The following is a 19,259-nucleotide window of genomic DNA, read 5'->3' as shown; positions in this document are numbered from 1 at the left end:
GAATCAAATAAGATTAAATAAGTAAAGCACTTTGAAAACCAATATGGTTTTCAAAATACTATATATCAGCTATTATTTTTCAGTTATTATTCCTCTCATGAAATAAGTAGAAGTATTGCTGGTGATCCATTTTGACCATAGAATGAAAAACAAATAAACATTTACTTGAAGCCTGAAATATACAGTCCTTTAGTAAGTGGATTATAGGTGGATTCCAAACTTCATTATAGACAGAATTCAGACTTCAATTAGTTAGCAATTAAACTGGATAAGGTTTTTTTTTGGATAAGATTTTTTAAAAGATTTTAAAAGATTTAAAAAATTATTTACATGAAACAACTTGAGAACTCATAGTAAACTTGGTCAATCCCCCTCCCACCCCACCCTCCAAATTAAATACAGAAGGCCAGAGTACTTGATTGAATTAATCACCAGCAGCTCAATTAATGTAACTAACAAGATGATTTGTGCTCTGATACTGCCATCAGGTGAGAATGCCATTTTGAATGAGACCCCCCCATCTGATACATACAAATACAAAAATGGATGACTATATGTATATATATACAATACATATGTTTACATGTACATACACACATACATGCATATATTTACATGTTTACATGAATATTTGTAAATACGTGTGTGTGTGTGTAGACACACATAATATAAAGAAGATACTTGTTATGGTGCCATCAGAATGTTATTGGGATGAAATGGAGTAGATTTACCAAACAAGTAGGTTTTAATCAAATACATGAAAATGAGATCATAATTGATTATTCAGAGGGAGATGTCCAGATAGGAGAAATGAATGTAAATGAGCTAATAAAGTAAAGATTGAGAATGGAATATTCCACAGAAAGATGGGCTCTACACTCTTAGGTAGCTAGGTAGTGTTGATATTGGCATTAGGAGACCCAAGTTCAAGTACCATCTCAGACACTTACTAGCTATTTGATCCTTAATAAATCTTCAAATTCTATTATCCTCAGTTTCCTCATCTGCAAAATGGGTTAATGAGAGCTCTTCCTCCACAGCTTTGCTGTGAGGATAAAAAAGGACAACATAGAGAAGTGCTTTGCCAGTTTTAAAGTACTATATGAAAACTAGATATCTAAATCTACTAATATCTAAATCTACTATTTGCATACCTAATAGAGGAAACAGAAATCTAACTCACAGCAGCTGAGGAAAGGAGGGAAGAGGAAGTATACCTACACTTGTCTTGTAGTTCCAAAACAACAAATTCATCAAGTCACTCCCTTGGGCAAGAATCTTTAATGGGTCCCCACTGACTCCTTCCCAGGCTCTCCCAGGAGCACCCAAGCCATTCTACTCCTGTGTCAATCAGACACAAAATTCTCCTGCAAAGATTTCCTTCTGCCTCCTCTTCACAGCCAATACTGTCCAGTCAATTAGATTTTCTTACTGTTCCTCATGTACAATGCTACCCTTTCCCTTTCCTAGCCTTTTGCATAGGTTCTCTTAGGACCCCTATGCTTAGAAAAACTCTCCTCACTTCCAACTCTTCAAGAATCAGCTCAAAAGCCAGATTCTTGTTCCTTCCAAACTTAATGGACTTCCTTGGACTTAACCTCTTACCTGTCCATCCTGTTTATCTGTGCCTGATTATTTCAGTTCTATTTTTCTGTTATTTCACCCTTTTCTTTTCAGATCAATGATATTTGTTAGATCAGAACAAGTCACCTTGGCTCCTGGTCCTTGACCCCCTCTGAGCAGTCTAGTCTCATTGGCCACCCACCTTTGTCCAGTTCCATGAGGATAAGTGCTATATCTTAATTAGAATGTATATTTCTATCAGAGCTAGATAAAGTACATTGCACCCAGGAAATATTTAAATGTTGAATGAATGAGTCAAAATTGCTTTTCCCTAGAGGCAGCTAGGTGGCGCAGTGGACAGAGCACCGGCCCTGGAGTCAGGAGTACCTGAGTTCAAATCCAACCTCAGACACTTAATAATTACCTAGCTGCATGGCCTTGGGCAAAACACTTAACCCCATTGCCTTGCAAAAACCTAAAAAAAAATTGCTTTTCCCAGCTTAATGTGACCCCACTGCACCCACCCAACCTTCATACCTAAGTAGCCATCCAAAATGAAGTTTCTAGGAGAGGTTGGAAGGTTACCTCCTTGTGCCAGCTGCTCCCCAGGTCCACCTCCCCACTGCCTGTCTACCTCCTCATTAACACTCTTCAATAGAGGAAGCAGAACTCAAATAGGCCTAATGTCTTACTTCATCACTTATGGAGGTGGAAGGGGAGGCTTAAACTTCTGAACTACCTGTGAAATTTTATTACCTGCCTTTCCCCGATTCAACTTTTCCACATACTCCTCCTGAATATTTCTAAAGAGTATTATCACAGCTCCTTCTGTGTACTCATTGTACACAGTACAGTGTATTCAGAACTCATTGTAAAGAGTGCAGAGTAGACATTTTTAAATGCTTACTGTTATTGCTGGCCCTAACTTTGGTCCCCTCAACCCAGTGGAGCAGGGCTTCATGATTTGGAGATCTCTGCAAACACCAGAGGCTCCATGAACTTAGATAAGGGTGGGGATTACATCTTTATTTTCATTAAATTATTATTTAAATTTAACATTTACTTCAGTTGTTTAAAAATACTTCTAAGAAGGAGTCCATGGACTTCATCCTACTAACAAAAGCTTCGATATGGCACAAAAAAACCCAATCTTGGAACCTTTGTTTCAAGGGCTATTCCTGAAGGCAGATAGTGCTGAGTGTCTGATGAATAGAGTAGGTGGAGAGGAGAGTTTGGGAGCTATGTATCTCATCCTGGCTCTCCAAGAAAGAGTCAGGACCATAAATCAGATACTCGACTCATTTACCAGCTGGTGCAGGAGAGTCAAAGGATTGGGATGCTATTAGCCCAAGGCAAATAGGACCCCAGAACAAAAAGGGGGCAAGGAGGAATGCAGCTGGCTCATCCTAGAAAGAACTGCCTTGAAACCTGGACTGAAAACAAATCATGAAAATCAATGAGCCCCCCCCAACACACACACACACACACACACAAAAAAAGAGTTAATGTCCTGGATTATTAACACACAGCCTTATCTGAGCTACCTTCTCTCAAAACTTCCTGGACATCGATGCTACATAAGTATTTGAGTTTGAGAGGTGAGGGAGAAGGGGAGCTTACCTGTGACTTAGATCACTGACTCTCTGTGATTTGAATCCAAAGATTTGAATCTGGATGCTGGCTTGATCCCTTCCTTGCTGGGTGACTATGGGCAGATCACACTTCGTGAACCTCAGTTTCTAAATTTGTAACATGAGAAGATTAAGCTAAAAAAATAACCTCTAAGGTTCCTACCAACTCTAAAGCTTAAAAATCTCCTGTCACTTTACCTCCTGGTGACTCAGTTTCCCTATTTCATCTTGAGTATATTATTTCACTCATTGTTCTTGTTATCCCCATGGCATAGCAGAGGGCCTGTCCTTTAGGAAGGACTTCATAAGTATTTGTCATTTGATCAGATCTGAAAAATGAGGAAAGGTTTGGTTTGGCTATTTTTGTTTTGACTAGCTGATCTCTATCTATGGCTCTGACTTTCTCAATTTCGTGTTTTGAGCCCTCCTTGTGAATTCAGCTGCAGGCAATGACTTTAAAAAAACAAAACGATCCTCCAGGGGATGACAGGCTTGACTTGGCATGGAAGTCTGGGGAAGCTGGGTTGCGGGGTGGAAGAGATGCCTCCTGTCTTTGTAGCGACAACAACAGGACCCAAGCAAAGACAGATCATCATGACCAATATAGGCCAGAAATCCCATCCCTGACGCACACACAGACCCAGGGGAGTCTGGACAGGGGCCGATCTAATGCCATCCAAGGAAAAAAAAGGTAAGAAAACAACGTGAAACCCAAGGCTCCACTGTGCAAAGCTGCAGCCTCGGGCTCTATCAGCCACTAAACTCCCAGGGGCCAGCTGAAGAGCCCAGGTTCAGAGAAGGTCCCTTTTGCAAAGTTTTGTGAACTAAAGGGAATTTCTAGGAATGCCATTTCCCAAATCAGAGCCAAAATCAGGTGAGGTTTGGTTTCCTGGAGGGCCCTGAATGGGAAATATCTCCTGGATTGGGGGAATTTTATACCTCCCTCTTCTTTTCAATCAAATTAAGAACAAGGTTTGATAAGAGTCTCCCCCTTGCCCCCACTCCCAGGACCTGTGAATAGCACTTTTTAAAAAAAAAAATCTCCGGAGAAATAACAATCAAGGACACCTGCTTTTTGTTTGCGAAGGTTGATTGGGTCAAGGGTATTTGTGGGGAGAAAAGACTGTAACACAGGAGGGACACTCCACCAGTTGCCAAGCATCAAGGTGGATAGAGCACTAATACCTGAATTCAAATCCTCCTCAGATACTATAAGTCACATCCTCATCTGTTAAATGGTAATAATAATAATAAGACCTATTTCCCAGGCTTATTGTGAGATTTAAATGAGATAAGATATGTAAGGCATTTGACCAACCTTAAAACACTATAAATATTGTCATTATTATTATTACTATTACTATTTTGTTATAATTACAATCTCAAAAGATACTTTCCCTACCGCTATTCATCCAGTACATTAAGAAGTAGAGTATTCATTCTTACCTCCCTCACCTATGCTAGTCATAGCTGGGGGTTCAAGGTTGGTGCTATTTATGTTCCAGATCACCTCAAAGTAAACAAGTTGGGAGCAAAAAAATCCCAAACTGCTCTTTTCTAATTTGCATGAATAAAGGGTTCCCCCAATCCTCATTACTGCAAAGGAAGGGCTCTCCCAATTACTGTGTACACCTGCACGGCTTGGTATCTTAGTCTAAATTACCCTGCTCAACTCTTTCCCCTCCAGTACAGGCTTCCCTAAATGTTTGTCTCTCATGGGTCTTTGGTTGTCTTTTAAAAAATCATATAACTATCAATACATCAGTAATCACCAATAAAACATCAAATGAATAAGAAGTGAAATCCTACTTCTGAACCTGTAGTCTTTAATGAGGCAGATGATTAATAAAGGACAAAGAAACTATTTTGGATTCAAGATTTTTGGAAACCCTACCTCTTTGGATTTTCTTCAGACTCACTCCCATTTCCCCCCTACATTTCCTCCTTCCTCTTCCCTTCTTCCCTCTTCTCTCTTCTACTCTCCTTATTTCTCTTCTTTCTCTTCTCTCTCTCATCCTGCCTTTCTCCCTTCTCTTTTTTTAGGTTTTTGCAAGACAATGGGGTTAAGTGGCTTGCCCAAGGCCACACAGCTAGGTAATTATTAAGTGTATCAAGCTGGATTTGAACTCAGGTACTCCTGACCTCAGGGCCAGTGCTCTATCCACCGCACCACCTAGCTGCCCCCTCTCTCCTTTCTCTTTCTCCCTCTCCTCTTCCCTTCTACCCATTCCTCCTTCCTCCAGGTAGCAATATCAAGCAGTCACATGGAAATTTAGGAAATCTAGAAAAGCTCAGGAAACAAATTGGGGCAGGATATATAGATTTGGAGATCTCTGCCTGGAGATGATAATTGAAGTCATGACAAGAGATGATATCACCAAAGGAATGGGGGGAATAAAACCTTAAGAGGAATATGGTATGTTGCCCTATCTCCAAAACAGTCTCATATTCATTTTTTATAAGTCATATAGATAAGTGTACACATCATCTCAGATAGAATAAAAGGGATTGTTTTGGTCTTTGTAACCCCAATACTTAACATACTGCCTGGCTTATAGTAGTTATTTAACATATCTGGCATTAAGATGGAAAAATGGACAGAGTGCTATACTTAGTGTCAAAAAGACCTAAGTTCAAATTTTATTTCACATACTAGTTGTATGACCTTGGGCAAGTCATGTTACTTCCCTCAGCCTCAGTTCCCTCATCTGTAAAATGGATCAAAGGAGATAGATAAAGCATTTTTAAACCTTAAAGCACTATGTGGATCAAACTAACTCTCATGGATCAAATGAGATACATAAAGCATTTGCAAAACTTAAAGCACTATGTAAATATTATTTATTAGTATTGTTAATTAACATTATCAATATTTTATTTTTATTAATAGCTTTTGATTGATTGAATAAGTGAGTGAGTGATAATAGAGAGCTGATTAGAATCAGAGAACCAGGGTGGCTAGGTGGTACAGTGGATAAAAGCACCTGCCCTGGAGTCAGGAGTACCTGGGTTCAAATCCGGTCCCAGACACTTAATAATTACCTAGCTGTGTGGCCTTGGGCAAGTCACTTAACCCCATATGCCTTGCAAAAAAAAAACTAGACCTAAGAAACCTAGAATCAGAGAACCTAAGTTCAAATCCTAATACTGCCAAGAACTTTCTGTGCAACTCTGACCTCAATGATCTCCAAAGCCCCTTCCTGCTGGAGTCTTGGATGTCCAGTACGCTGACACATGGGAGCAGGGAAGAGGAATCACTGCCATTGAAGTCTTGGAATCCTTGCTCTCCTACACAACTGCTCTTGTGACAAAGTCGACCTGAAAACAAGCAGTGAATGTTCCTTGGAGTAAGATTCATGACAAGTGTTCCATTATTCTAATTTTGTCCTGTGGGGAGGGGACAGAAGTAAAGAGGAAAAAGCTCAAACAACTCCAGTCATTGCTACTGCTAAATTCAAAATCCCCATGACCCAATCTAGTCCCTTCCAAATACGATGAAGTTTAGAGCCCACAAAGCCAATGTTAGGCCATTCTCCTCATAACCGAGGGGCTAGAAGACAGACAGCCTACCATATACCCGGAGTGAGGTGAAGGGGATTGGGTAGACTCCAAATCCAGGACTCTTTCTCTGTGTGGCAGCATTCGATCTTACTTGCCTTATGTTAAATATACTTGTTACAGGTATTCACAGTCCATGGGCCCCCAAAGGGGAAAATAGGAAAGAACTTCACAAAGGGGTTACTAGACCATAAGGAGTTCACTAGATTATAATCTCTAATAATGCTTGGCCTTCATTTTCAAAGAAGACCACAACATCTGGGAAGTGATGGCATGACAAACATGTAAATTGGATTTGAGTGAGGGAGATGCTGTGCTAAGTCCTCCAGAGTCATATGGGTCCAGTGGTCAGATATAAATCAGGACAACTGGAGATGGCCCTGGATGCAAGGCAATCAGTGTTAGGTGACTTACCCAAGTAAGTCTGAGGTCTGATTTGAACTTCTGTCCCTCTGACTCCAAGGCCAATACTCTATGCACTGCACCACCTAGCTTCCCTCTGATTGTAATATCTACAAAGGGAGGGACTATAATTATCTAAGCCATGTATATGCTTAATAGACATCTGACAAATGAATGAATGAATGATAGAATGCATTAATGATACTCCCAAAAATGCATTCTGTTTAATTTAAGAAGCTCACCACCCTTTATTCTAATAACTGATTTCCTTAAATTTCCTTAAATAACCTTTATCTTGTGGCAACATTGAGTAGTACCAAAATCAAAATATGCCTTCAAGGAAAAGTTTAGCATATTTCTTTATATACATCACTTCAAAGTATTATTCTTCTATAAGTTAAAAAAATCAAAATCTTTTTTAGTTTTATTTCTAAGTTCCTTTGGTCTTTGTGATGATCGTCTGCTAGACAAAGTAGCATGGAGAGATCCAAGGACTCCTGGTTTACTTCTCAGACCCATTTACAGTGGGTTTAGTAACTCCATTATCCTAACCCACATGGACAGTTCTTCAATATATAACTATTCCATTTATTCTTTGTCCCTCATGACTAACTCAAAAATGAATAGAGCAAAAGGAACCAGCAAGCATCTATTCAAGAAATCATCAAGCAGTAAACTTATCGATGGTACTTTATACAGCAAAGACAGTGAGAAGTCCTAGAATTATGTTAATAAGGGTGGCTTGCCAATTTGTTCTATGATAGCAATGCTCACCAGGCTCACCCATACCACCTTTCTCTAGTGCAGGAGGGAGTGAAGGATGGTGTTTGTGTACAACCCTCACCTACCTGATCATCAGTTTCCAACTGCTTTCCAACAGAAATATATCTCTATAGAGTAAAGGAAAATGTAATAAGAACTGTAGAGTTACCTTTCTAAGATGTTGGGAACCAAAGAGATTTAAGTCCTGGAAAAAAAATCCTGGTCATGTCCTTTTAACATCCAAAACTAATCCTCTTCACACCCAACATTGGTGTTATATAAACAGAAATTTCCATTAACCTGCACCTCCATAGACTTCGGGAAAAAAAGCTGTGTCACTCTCCTTTAAATGAATATACTAATTAGTACATTAATAAATAGCTGAATGGAATCAATGAGACATGCAATCAAAGCCTGACCAAGAGTCTAGGCCAAGTTGAAAGGGGGAGGGGAGGGAAGAGAAAGAGAGAAAGGGAAAAAAAAACCTTTTAGCAAGTTTGTTGAGGAAGGAAATATAAAATCAATTCCCCAAACAGAGATGAGAGACACAGAGTGATAGTGTATGTAAAGAGAAATGTTTTCTACCTTTGCTCCTCTTCTGAGGAAGTTTATACAAGGAGGGAGGTGACCCAGGTAAAAAGAAAATGGTTAATTGAGAATGAAAAAACCCCATTCAAACATGCAAAATGTGTCAGGACCTCAGCTGGGGAGGCTGGCCAGAACCACAGTACTTAAAAACTGGCTCCCAGGCCTGTCTTTAAAATGTCACAAGAGAAGAGGCTGCTGCTGTTGATTTATTCCCAGAGAAACATCTGTTTTAAAAATGAAACTACAATGAGAGTTGTTCTTTTTCTCCACATTAGCTGAGCTTCCTGCCTTGCCATCTTGCCTGCCCCAATAAAAGCACTGGCAAACTGGGCAGCTACTGGGAGCCGTTTAGCTCCAAGAGGCAGGTCAGTGAAAATCAGAGGACCACAGAGACTGGAGGGATCTCCCCAGGGAACCAATTCCAGATTCTGATTTTTTTTAAGAGTATACCTCCAATAATGATAAAGGATGGGAGAGGAGTCAAAAAAAAGGAAATTCCTTTGCAATTCTTGGGAAATGAGTTTTCAGACTTTTATAGGGGTGGTTAGATGTCCTTCATTTCAATGTACTGGTTCAAAGTCAGCACTTCTATCTAGAATATGAATTTCATAGCATAAAAGAAAAAGTCATCTTAGTCTTACTCTCTCTGTATGGCAGCATCCTATCTTACTTGCCTTCTGTTGAATATACTTATTACAGGTATTCTCAGTCCTGGGAAGGAATCTTATAATACCTATTTATTGTTATTTAGTTATTTTAATGCGATCTGACTCTTTATGACCTCATTTGGGGTTTGCTTGGCAAAGAAACTGAAGTGATTTGCCATTTCCTTCTGAAGCAGTTTATTTTATAGATGAGGAAACTGAGGCAAGCAGAGTTAAGTGACTTGCTCAGAGACACACAGCTAATAATGGTCTGAGAGATAGGATATCAAGAAGATTCTATGCCCTAATAGTGCTACCTAGATGTCCTCAATCCTGAGGTAGGTGCTATTATTATACCCATTTTATGTAGGAGGAAACTAAGCTTTTGAGAGTAACTTGTCCAGGATTTCAGAGCTAGTATGTGTCTGAGATAAGTTCACACTCAGATCCTTCATGATTACAAGTCCACTATGCAACCTAGCTATCAGCTAAATCTTAGACATAGTTTTGCCCTATTACAGTTAGAATAAAACGATTCCCTTTTCTATATTTTGACTTTTTAAATACTTGAATACCATTTGACCGAAATCGAAAGAGAGCTAGCATGTTCACTTTCTTCCCCTCCACCACAAGCTTTCATTTCTCTAACTTCAAAATCTTCAGTTCCTTCAAAAATCTTTCATGTGATAGAGGTTTCTAAACCTTTTTACTCTTCTAATCATGTTATTTTGGAAAAAATTTAGTTTATCAATTAATCCACATCTTTAAAAAGTGATCTAGGTGTGATATGATCATTAGAGAATATAATGATTTCCCATTAATATATTCCAAAATAGTGGGGACTTTATTAGCAGTCACTTCACCCTATTAGAAGCAGAAATGCCAGTTAAGAGAATTTTGTAACTGTCTAGTTTAACATGAATTGCTGTTGAACCATCCTATACTTAGCAATTAATTTTTTGAACCGAAGACCAGGACTTCATCCCTATTATGTTGCATCAGTCCATCATTCCAATCTAGGAGAATCTTTTAGAATCCTGTCTCTACTCTCTGGAGTCAGATACCCTTGGGATATAAAACCACAGAGAAGACTGAAAAATTACCAGAGTATTTTCCTCCCAGAAATATGGCAGGGTATGAAAGATACTTATCTTTACGAGTGAGTCTACTTTCCCTGACAGGATTTGGCAGGGATAGTCCTAATCAATTCAATTAAATAAAAATTTATTGAATTCTTACTATGTTTTAGGCTCTGTCTCATGGTGAGGTGGAAGAAGGGGAAATGGACAGAGTGTACTCACTTAGAAGTGGGAAATAAGAGGATAAGGCAATTACTCCTCCATAATCCTCCCATAAGCACAGGGGTATCTAGACCCAGTCCTGTTAGTTATAGTCCTGCCTAGAGGACCAAAAATAGCTTCTGGAGAAACCTATTGCTTCAGGATGCTAAGATGCTATAAGATGCCCCCTACACACACACACACACACACACACACACACACACACACACAGACACATCACATAAACACAAAAACACATGCAGAGAGATTGCATCCTAATTCTGATTTGGGGAACTTGAAGATTCTTTGTTCACACGTATATCGCATTCATAGATGTCCTTGAAACCAAATTCTCATGGCTGTGAGTTCCTCTTTTTTTCCCTTCACACACACAGTGGGATTCCAGGATTGTGTCATTAGCCTCAGAAGTGGTCCTGTGGCCAAATCAGAGCCCTAAAATTTGGAGGACAGAGGAGATTTCAAGATTTCAAGTTTAGGTGAATGCTTGAGAAGGGAGCCAGCTGTAAAGTGAAAAAGAAACTTCTAGTTTCTTCAGCCTTTTACCACATTAGTGTTAATGGTGCTTTGCCCCAGGGGGCTCATAGCTGTGATGGATGAAATCTCTTGGTTCCTCAGACCTTACCAGACCTATGGGGAAGTTGGTGTGACAGCATAGCAGTCCCTTGATCTGTAAATTCAGCATTTTCACATCAGCCTCAGTGTGAAGGAAGTTTAGGAGTTAGGATGATGGGGAGGCTGAGTCAAATCTTACAACCCAGAGGAGCTAGGGAAAGCAGCAAGGGGAAATGGGAAGACCCTTAGTTTTAAAGTTAGAAGGCTTGAATTTTAATTAATGCTATCACCAGTATTTTCTAGTTGTGTGACCTTAATACTAAACCTCTGAACAGTTTCTTCATCTGTAAGCTGCTCTATGAGATAGATGGTGAAGTATCCAGCAGACCTGGAATCAGGAAGAACTGAGTTCAAATCCAAACTCAAATACTTAACAACTCTATGACATTAGGGAAGTCACTTAAACTGCTTGCCTCAGTTTCTGCATCTGTAAAATGGGCTGGAAGAGGAAAGGGCAAACTATTCTAGGATCTTTGCCAGGAAAAATCCCAAATGGGGTCCTGGAGAGACAGACTTGACAAACTACTAAAAAACAAGCTGTACTACAGGATTCTTGGGAATAAGGTGCTTTATAAGCCTTTATATATATTTGTATATTGGAAATGCCATCTGTATCCTCCTCCATTCCTTCTTCCTATACCTTTCCTCCATCCCATTTAAATTCCACTATAATTAGTTATTCATCTCTTTGTATTAAATACTGCTTTCTCTTTAAGGGCTTCTAAATGCAAAGAGTTCTAATTCTGAAAGTCAGAGGACTTGGGCTCTAATTAATGCTACCTTTGTGTCCTTGGCAAGTCATTTAAACTGTAAAATGAGAGGATTAGATTAAATGATCACTGAGGTCTCCTCCAACTCTATATCTATGACAACACCGGATTATAGAAATGTAGAATGGGAAGGATCCTTGGAGAGTGATTCAATTCTCTCTTTTTTCTAGAGGGGAAACTGACCACCAGAAGGGTTAAATAATTTGCCCAAGGTTGAACAAGTAGGAAGAATAACAGAGCAATAAACACTAATACAGTCCCCATACTACCTCCTTGGTGTGAATTAGTTTATCAGTTTAATTTCCCCTGGAGCAGGAAAAATGGCAGACAGCTTGGATGACCCGTAAGATCCCTCTTTCAGCACTAAATACCTTAGTCCTATACCTCTTAGTCTTTAGATCACTATGGGTCCTGGCACAAATCACTATGCTTTCTTTGCAGGGTACCCCTATAAATGTAAAAAGAAGAACCTCTCTCATAGACTATCTGAGATCCAGATCCTATTCTCTAAAAAAAAAATAATAATAATAATCCCCAAACCCAGTCTTTTCAAGTTCCTCAATTGTGGATTATGACTTGTTTCCATTCCTCTCCCAGTTAGCATGAGACAAATGTCTATAAATATGATTTTATAAGAGGATATAGTATTTGAAAAAATGCATTACCATTGACCATGCCACTGTATCCTAGACTTTGGGACATTGGCACCAGCTTATAGAAGAAACTTCCTTTACATGGGGTCTCCCACATTTAGTATGTGAACTCCTTGAAGCAGGAGTTGTCTTGCTTTTCTATTTGTATACCCAAAGCTCAATACAGTGCTTTGAATACAGTGAGTGCCTAATATATGGTTTTTCAGGTTTGTTTGTTTGTTGTTGGGTTTTGTTTTGTTTTGGGTTTTTTTGGTTTTTGCAAGGCAATGGGGTTAAGTGGCTTGCCCAAGGCCACAAAGCTAGGTAATTATTAAGGGTCTGAGGTCGCATTTGAACTCATGTCCTCCTGACTCCAGGGCCAGTGCTCTATCCACTGCGCCACCTAGCTGCCCCTAATACATGGTTTTTCAACCAACTATTCACAATTATTCATTCAAATAGTCTGTTGCTCAATTTTACTGATACCAGGGTTAAAGTACCCAGAGATCCAAGGTGATTTAGGCAAAGAATTTCACATACCATACCAGGAAATCCACAAAAGACCCATAAGACTAGACCCATATCCATGAATATTTCCAGACACAATTGTGTCATGCAACATTGGATTTATCATTCTATGTCCCTATTTGATTGGTTCAGCTCCACGACTTGATTGCTGGTAAATTAGCAGATGCTCTGGACCTGCAATGCTGTGGGTAATTAGCAGGTAGGCTCTGGGCAATAATTACCTACTAATAGTTAGCAGCAGCCACTGTATTGAGCCAGAGCCAAGATTCCCCATCCACCTCCATCCAAAGCCAAGGGAGGGTCTTGAAGCTAGATGGTGAACTTGAAATGACTGGTTGTAGCAGCATCAGCCACCGCCACCACCTGGTGAGAGTAATATGTTTGCCAAATGACTATTGCTGCAGAGTTGATGAAAACAGAAAATATACTTATATACGTGTTTTGGCCCAAAAAAGTAATAATAACAAATAATATGGTAAAACTGCTAGAAAGTTAACCTCATGGTCAGAAAAACCTGAGTTCAAGTCCTCCTTCTGACAGACACTTGCTGTGTAACCCTGGAAAGGTTATTTAATTTCTCATGCCCTCTTTAATTTCTCTAATTCCCTTAGTTAACTCTTTTAGATAGACCTGGTGATAGGAATTTTCTATATCAATGAAATCACAAGAGTCTAAGCAAAAAATAATAAAAATGATGATTAATACAGGGATGATAATCATTACCAAGAACCTAAAGATATAAGTTCAATTGATCAGAAATTGAACTATCAAATAATCCAACTTCCTCCCAATCTTTGGCAATTTCTGAGCTAGGATGGGAAGTCCTTCCCACTTCTTCTAGTCTGAATTCTGATTCTGTAAGGGCATATAGTCCAGTAGGCATCTGTAAGACTGGTGCCATCACTGAAGGGGAGCTACTTAATGTTTGTTAAGTCAGGAAACATTTATTACATGCCTACTTTTTGTTAGGCACTCTGTGGATCTGTCTGTCAGCACTGAAATTTAGAACAAATTTTTTTTTTGTTCAAAAGGAAGAAACAAATAAGATTTGCACCTAGTTAGCAAATATAATTAGTTAAAAGAAGAAATTTCCAGAGGGCAGGTTTCCCTTCTTCACCTCCATCAGCTGCAGCTCACATGAGCTCCTCCCTCCTAGGTAGCAGCCTAGGGGTATCTGTTTCTTTAACCAGTGTTCCAGTGTTCCCTATGTGGGGCCTTGAATCTCAAAGTATGAAGTCTCTTTCCTCAACTGAGGAACTTTTTTTTAAAAATGCTCTCCTCAGATGCCAGAATTGATAGTTAGGGCTCTGTGTAAGGCTGAGTTGTTCCTTCACAAGTAACAATCAACAAGGATTTATAAAGTGCTTACTGTGTGTCACAGACTCATCTAAACTCTGAGATTAAAAAAAGAAATCCCTTTGCCCTCAGGGAGGTTATATTCTACCCAGAGAGACAACTGGAACATCTTTAATATATATATATATATATATATATATATATATATATATATATATATATACATATACTCTATATAAAATAATAAATACAAAATATTTTGGAATGAAGCTATTAGCAACTGAGAGCAGTAAAGAATGTCTGTCCTTCATTCTCTAAGTAGACCATGACATCAGGGAGATGATGCCATGACAAGCAAATGAATTGGATGGGGGGGGGGGGCTACGCTGAGTCATCAGCCTCACTTTCTCCTCCGGAACCATCTGGGTCCAGTGGCCAGATTTGAATCAGGATGATTGGAGATGGCCTTGGATGTGAGGCAATCATGGCATCACTTCCCTGATGTTGTGATCTTTGAAAGTGAAAATTAGCAGTAAAGAAAGGCATTATAGAGAAGGTGAATTTCAAATGGAAATATGGATTCTAAAAAATGCAACTGAGGGCATAATGCCTGCATGTAGAGGGATTTAATAATGGCTTGCTTCCCTCCTTCCTTCCTTTCTCCCTTCTCCTTCACTTCTTTTCTTCTATCCTTCCTTCCTTCTCCCTCACTTATGATCTTTCTTCCTTCCTTCCTCTCTCCCTCCTCCCTCACTCCTTCTCTTTCTTCTTTCCTTCCTTTTCCCTCACTCCTGCTTTCTTCTTTCCTTTCTTCCTTCCTTCTCCCTTATTGCCTCTATTTTTTCTTTCTTTCCTTCCTTCCTTCCTTCCTTCCTTCCTTCCTTCCTTCCTTCCTTCCTTCCTTCCTTCCCTCCCTCCCTTCTTCCTCTTAGTTTCCCCAGATTTCATCTAGACTCAACTCAAATGCTCACCTTCTGCAGGAGCTCCTTCCTACCTACAAGTGTCTTTCCTTCTCAGAGCATCTGCTCTGTACATGTCTTGTACATACCTAGTTATTTACATGTTATCTCCCCATTAGATTGTGCACTACTTGAGGATAGGGACTCTTTTTACCATCCTTTGTATCCTCCAGAGCTTAGTCCAGTGCTGGCACATAAAACAATCATTTTTTTTTTTTTTTTAGTTTTTGCAAGTCAAATGGGGTTAAGTGGCTTGCCCAAGGCCACAGAGCTAGGTAATTATTAAATGTCTGAGATCAGATTTGAACTCAGGTACTCCTGACTCCAAGGCTGGTGCTCTATCCACTGCGCCACCTAGCTGCCCCACACATAAAACATTCTTTAAAAATGTTATTTCTCTGACTATTGTTAAGAATCAGCCAATGGGCTTGTTTCTCCAGGAGAACTTTCCTGATATTGTTCCACTCCAAACTTCTAACATCATCCCTTCTAAAGTTAACTCCTCTCTCCTCTGTATTTATCTTGTATGTTCAGATATGTGTGTGTATGTATACACTTTTTTTTTGCTTTTTTCTCTGCATTTTTTGCTTTTGTTCTCAGTATCTGAGCACATCATAGTACCTGACAAATAGCAGACACTTAATAAAAAAGCATTGATTGATTGACTAATTGGCCAATATCCTCAAGATGAAAGTCTTCATACTGATATTTCAATTGCTTTCTTTTTTCTTCCCATGTATCTTTATAAGGGACCAACTTTCTGAAAAAGGAAAGAAGCAAAAGTCACAAATTGCCCAAGAGTATCCAGATAACTAGTACCCTAATAAGAGGATGAAGATGAGGCTCTATTTTTAGACTGGATTGTAACCGTACTGGGACATTTGGTAGCATTGCCATCCAAGCTCTAGATATATCCCCTTCTCCTGCCAGTTGCTTACACTATTTTGTGTTTCCAGACATAGCACGGATTAATGTAATATATATGCTATATAATTAACATAATATTGCTAAACTGAAGGTTAATGGGTTTGAATCCTGGATCAACAAGTGACTAGTTGAGTTTCTTTCAACAGGACACTTCACCTCTATGGCCCTCAGTTTCCTCATTTGTAAAATGAGAGAGTTGGACTAGATGGCATCAAAGATCTCTTCCAGTTTTAAATTCATTTTGAATCATGAGGACTCATGTTTAGACACATCTGCTTTTATATAAACTTGTCACACTTCTGGGAATTTTTTCCTATATGTCCCCTCCCAGATTTCCCTACAAACAGGGTTGTGCTGGTAAATATTTAACAATTAGCTCACTGGGGGAAGAATGTATTCACAACTCATTTTTGAGGTTAATCTGCATTATTAACATTTTATTCATCACTTTCTTAAGTAGAGAAAAGCAACAAAACAGTAAATCAAGTCCTGGTTTATAGTGTCTGCTGATTTCTGAGGTATAAATGCTCACACTGAAAATTTAACAATTTGTTGGATTTGGGCCATTTGGATCTGGTTCCAACCCACCCCTGCCTGCCCACCTTGACAGCTCCCCACAGCCCCATCCAAGTACTGAGCAGCCATCCCCTGACCCACGTCTGACCTTGGACTATGCTGTTGCCACCTTGCCCAGAGAATATTCCTTGTCTCCTCCCTGTCTACATCTCATTGAGACATAGAGTCAGCCCTGTCTGTTCTCTGAACAGCAATGAGCTCTCAATCAATGTTAAAAGTAATTACAACAGAAACAGCCCTCCATCATATCCAGGCAAGATTGAGCTGTTACCTCTCCCTGGAAAGGTCCCCAATTCAGAAGCCGAGCCACAGACACCCAGCTCAGAGGAAACAGGCAGAAGGGCACCTTCTTCTGTTTGATGTCACCCTGAAGATTAAAACTGTCTTGATGGGGGTTGGGAAGATGGGAAGAAAGGGAAGATCAGGAAAGTGCCAATCATTCATTCTCATCTCATTCCTTTGTTTTGGCCTCATTTTCATTCTCCTTCATCCTTTACCTTTGTAACATCCCAGGCATCTCTGGTCAATGACGATGGGAGGATGCTTTTGTAGGGGCCAAGCTCTTCCAGGTTTGTTATGGTAGGAAACTATTGACAGCTCTTGTTTGGCTATCAGACTATAATGTAAGTTTAACAGTCAAGGTCCCTGACTGATTATGTGTTCACATACCACGTCTATTGTTACTCTAGGGAAGTTAAATATAGAATTGAAAATAACCTTTGTAGTGAAGAATTTAGTTGCTCTGAGTCTTGTTCTTCCTCTGTCAAATGAAGGGATTTGATTAAGGGATGTCCAGGTCCATCCCAGTTCTAGCATTCTATGATCAGTGGTCTATAATAAAAAAAAATACTGCTAAATACTATTACATAGAGACTTTAAAGGAATTATTGTTGGGTTGTTCCAGGCTCTTTGCAGTTCCATCTGGGATTTTCTTAGCAAAAATATTTGAGGCAAGAGGGATTAAATGACTTCCTCAAAGCCCCATAACTAGTAAGTGTAGGAGGAAGGATTTGAATTCAGGTCTTCCTGACTCCAGAACCAGCACTCTATCCATTTTGCCACCTAGCTGTCTTCTTATTTTTATTTTGTGTTTTTTCAAGGTAATAGGGTTAAGTGACTTGCCCAAGGTCACACAGCTAGGTTATTATTATTTTCCCTTTTTTAAAAAATTTTATTTATTTAAGGCAATGGAGTTAGGTGACTTAACCAAAACAGATGGGTAATTATGATTTTTTCCTTTTTTTAAAAAAAAGTTTTATTTACTTATTTAAGGCAATGGGGGTTAAGTGACTTGTCCATTTACACAAGGCCACACAACTAAGGAATTATTTTATTTTATTTTATTTTGGGTTTTTGCAAGGCAATGGGGTTAAGTGGCTTGCCCAAGACCACACAGCTAGGTAATTATTAAGTGTCTGAGGTGGGATTTGAACTCAGGTACTCCTGACTCCAGGGCTGGTACTCTATCCCCTGTACCCCTTAGTTGTCCTCTTTAAAGGAAATCTTCCTAATTCAAGTAGGCTTAGACTTCATTTAATAAATTATTAATTTATTATTATTAAATCATTTATTCATTTATTAAATGTCTCATGCTCAAGGCAAGGAATTCAAAGTCCCAAAATGTAGCCCCTGCCTTCAAGAAATTTGCATTCTACTGAGAGGATATATTATATAGATAGATAGATAGATAGATATAGATATAGATATCTACATCTATCTATAGATAGATAGATAGATAGATAGATAGACAGATAGATAGATATGAAAGAAATTTGAACATGAAATGTATACAAAATAATTTGGGGAGAACTAAAAACTGCAGATGCCAGGAAAGACACCAAGCTCAACTGAACTCAACATACCTGAGTCCTGAAAGGTAGGTGAGGATTCTTAGAAGCAGGAGTAAGGAAGGAGAGCATCCCTCTCCATAGAAAGACATGAAGGTAAGAAAAAGATTGTGTTATATAAGGGACAGAGAGTAGGCCAGTTTGGATTTAACTTTCCATTACCCAGCTAAGTTCAAAAACCCAGTGTTTGAGCTGGAGAACAAGTAAAAAACCATGCAACATGAAGCAGTTAAGTTTTGCTAACTTCTCACTCTGTGAAAAATCAGAAAAGGAACAGAAAAGAACATAGTAGTGTCAGGGAGCCAACTGTACCAGAAGCTTTTAGCCAAGGCTCTTAGACTACCCAAGTTGAGCTTCAAACTGAACCTGAGACCCTTTAAACACTTCCAACAGGGTCTGAGCAAAAAGCAGTAATGAGATCTGTTTCCTCATTTATAAAATGAAAGGACTGAACTTCACAACCTTGGAGGTAATCTTTGTCCTTCATTCTTGAAGAAGACCATGATATCAGGGAGGTGATGTCATCAAATACATATGAACTGGATTTGAGGGAGGGGTGCTTTGCTGAGTCACCAGTTGCACTGTCTCTTCCAGAGCCATCTGGGTCCAGTGACCAGGGAGGAATCAAGGATGACTGGAGCTGGCTCTGGATTCAAGGCAATC

At 39.3% G+C, this 19,259-nt stretch overlaps 1 protein-coding gene across 4 annotated transcripts in view; it reads right to left on the bottom strand.

Moving 5' to 3' along the window:
• The window catches only part of PLXNA4 (plexin A4), a 610,123-nt gene that overhangs the window by 574,139 nt on the left and 16,725 nt on the right, over positions 1-19,259 (bottom strand). Inside the window, exon 2 of one of the 4 annotated variants that reach the window (XM_074193668.1) lies at positions 6,371-6,512. The exons of the other annotated variants lie outside the window; for them this stretch is intronic. The gene's annotated coding sequence lies outside the window, so the exon portion shown is untranslated. The remainder of the gene's footprint in view (positions 1-6,370; positions 6,513-19,259) is intronic. 4 annotated transcript variants of the gene reach the window in all.

This window comes from Macrotis lagotis, chromosome 7, assembly GCF_037893015.1.
Source record: "Macrotis lagotis isolate mMagLag1 chromosome 7, bilby.v1.9.chrom.fasta, whole genome shotgun sequence".
NCBI classification, from domain to species: domain Eukaryota; kingdom Metazoa; phylum Chordata; class Mammalia; order Peramelemorphia; family Peramelidae; genus Macrotis; species Macrotis lagotis.
Note: the sequence above shows the minus strand (reverse complement) of the source record. Positions and strands in the feature narration are given on the sequence as shown.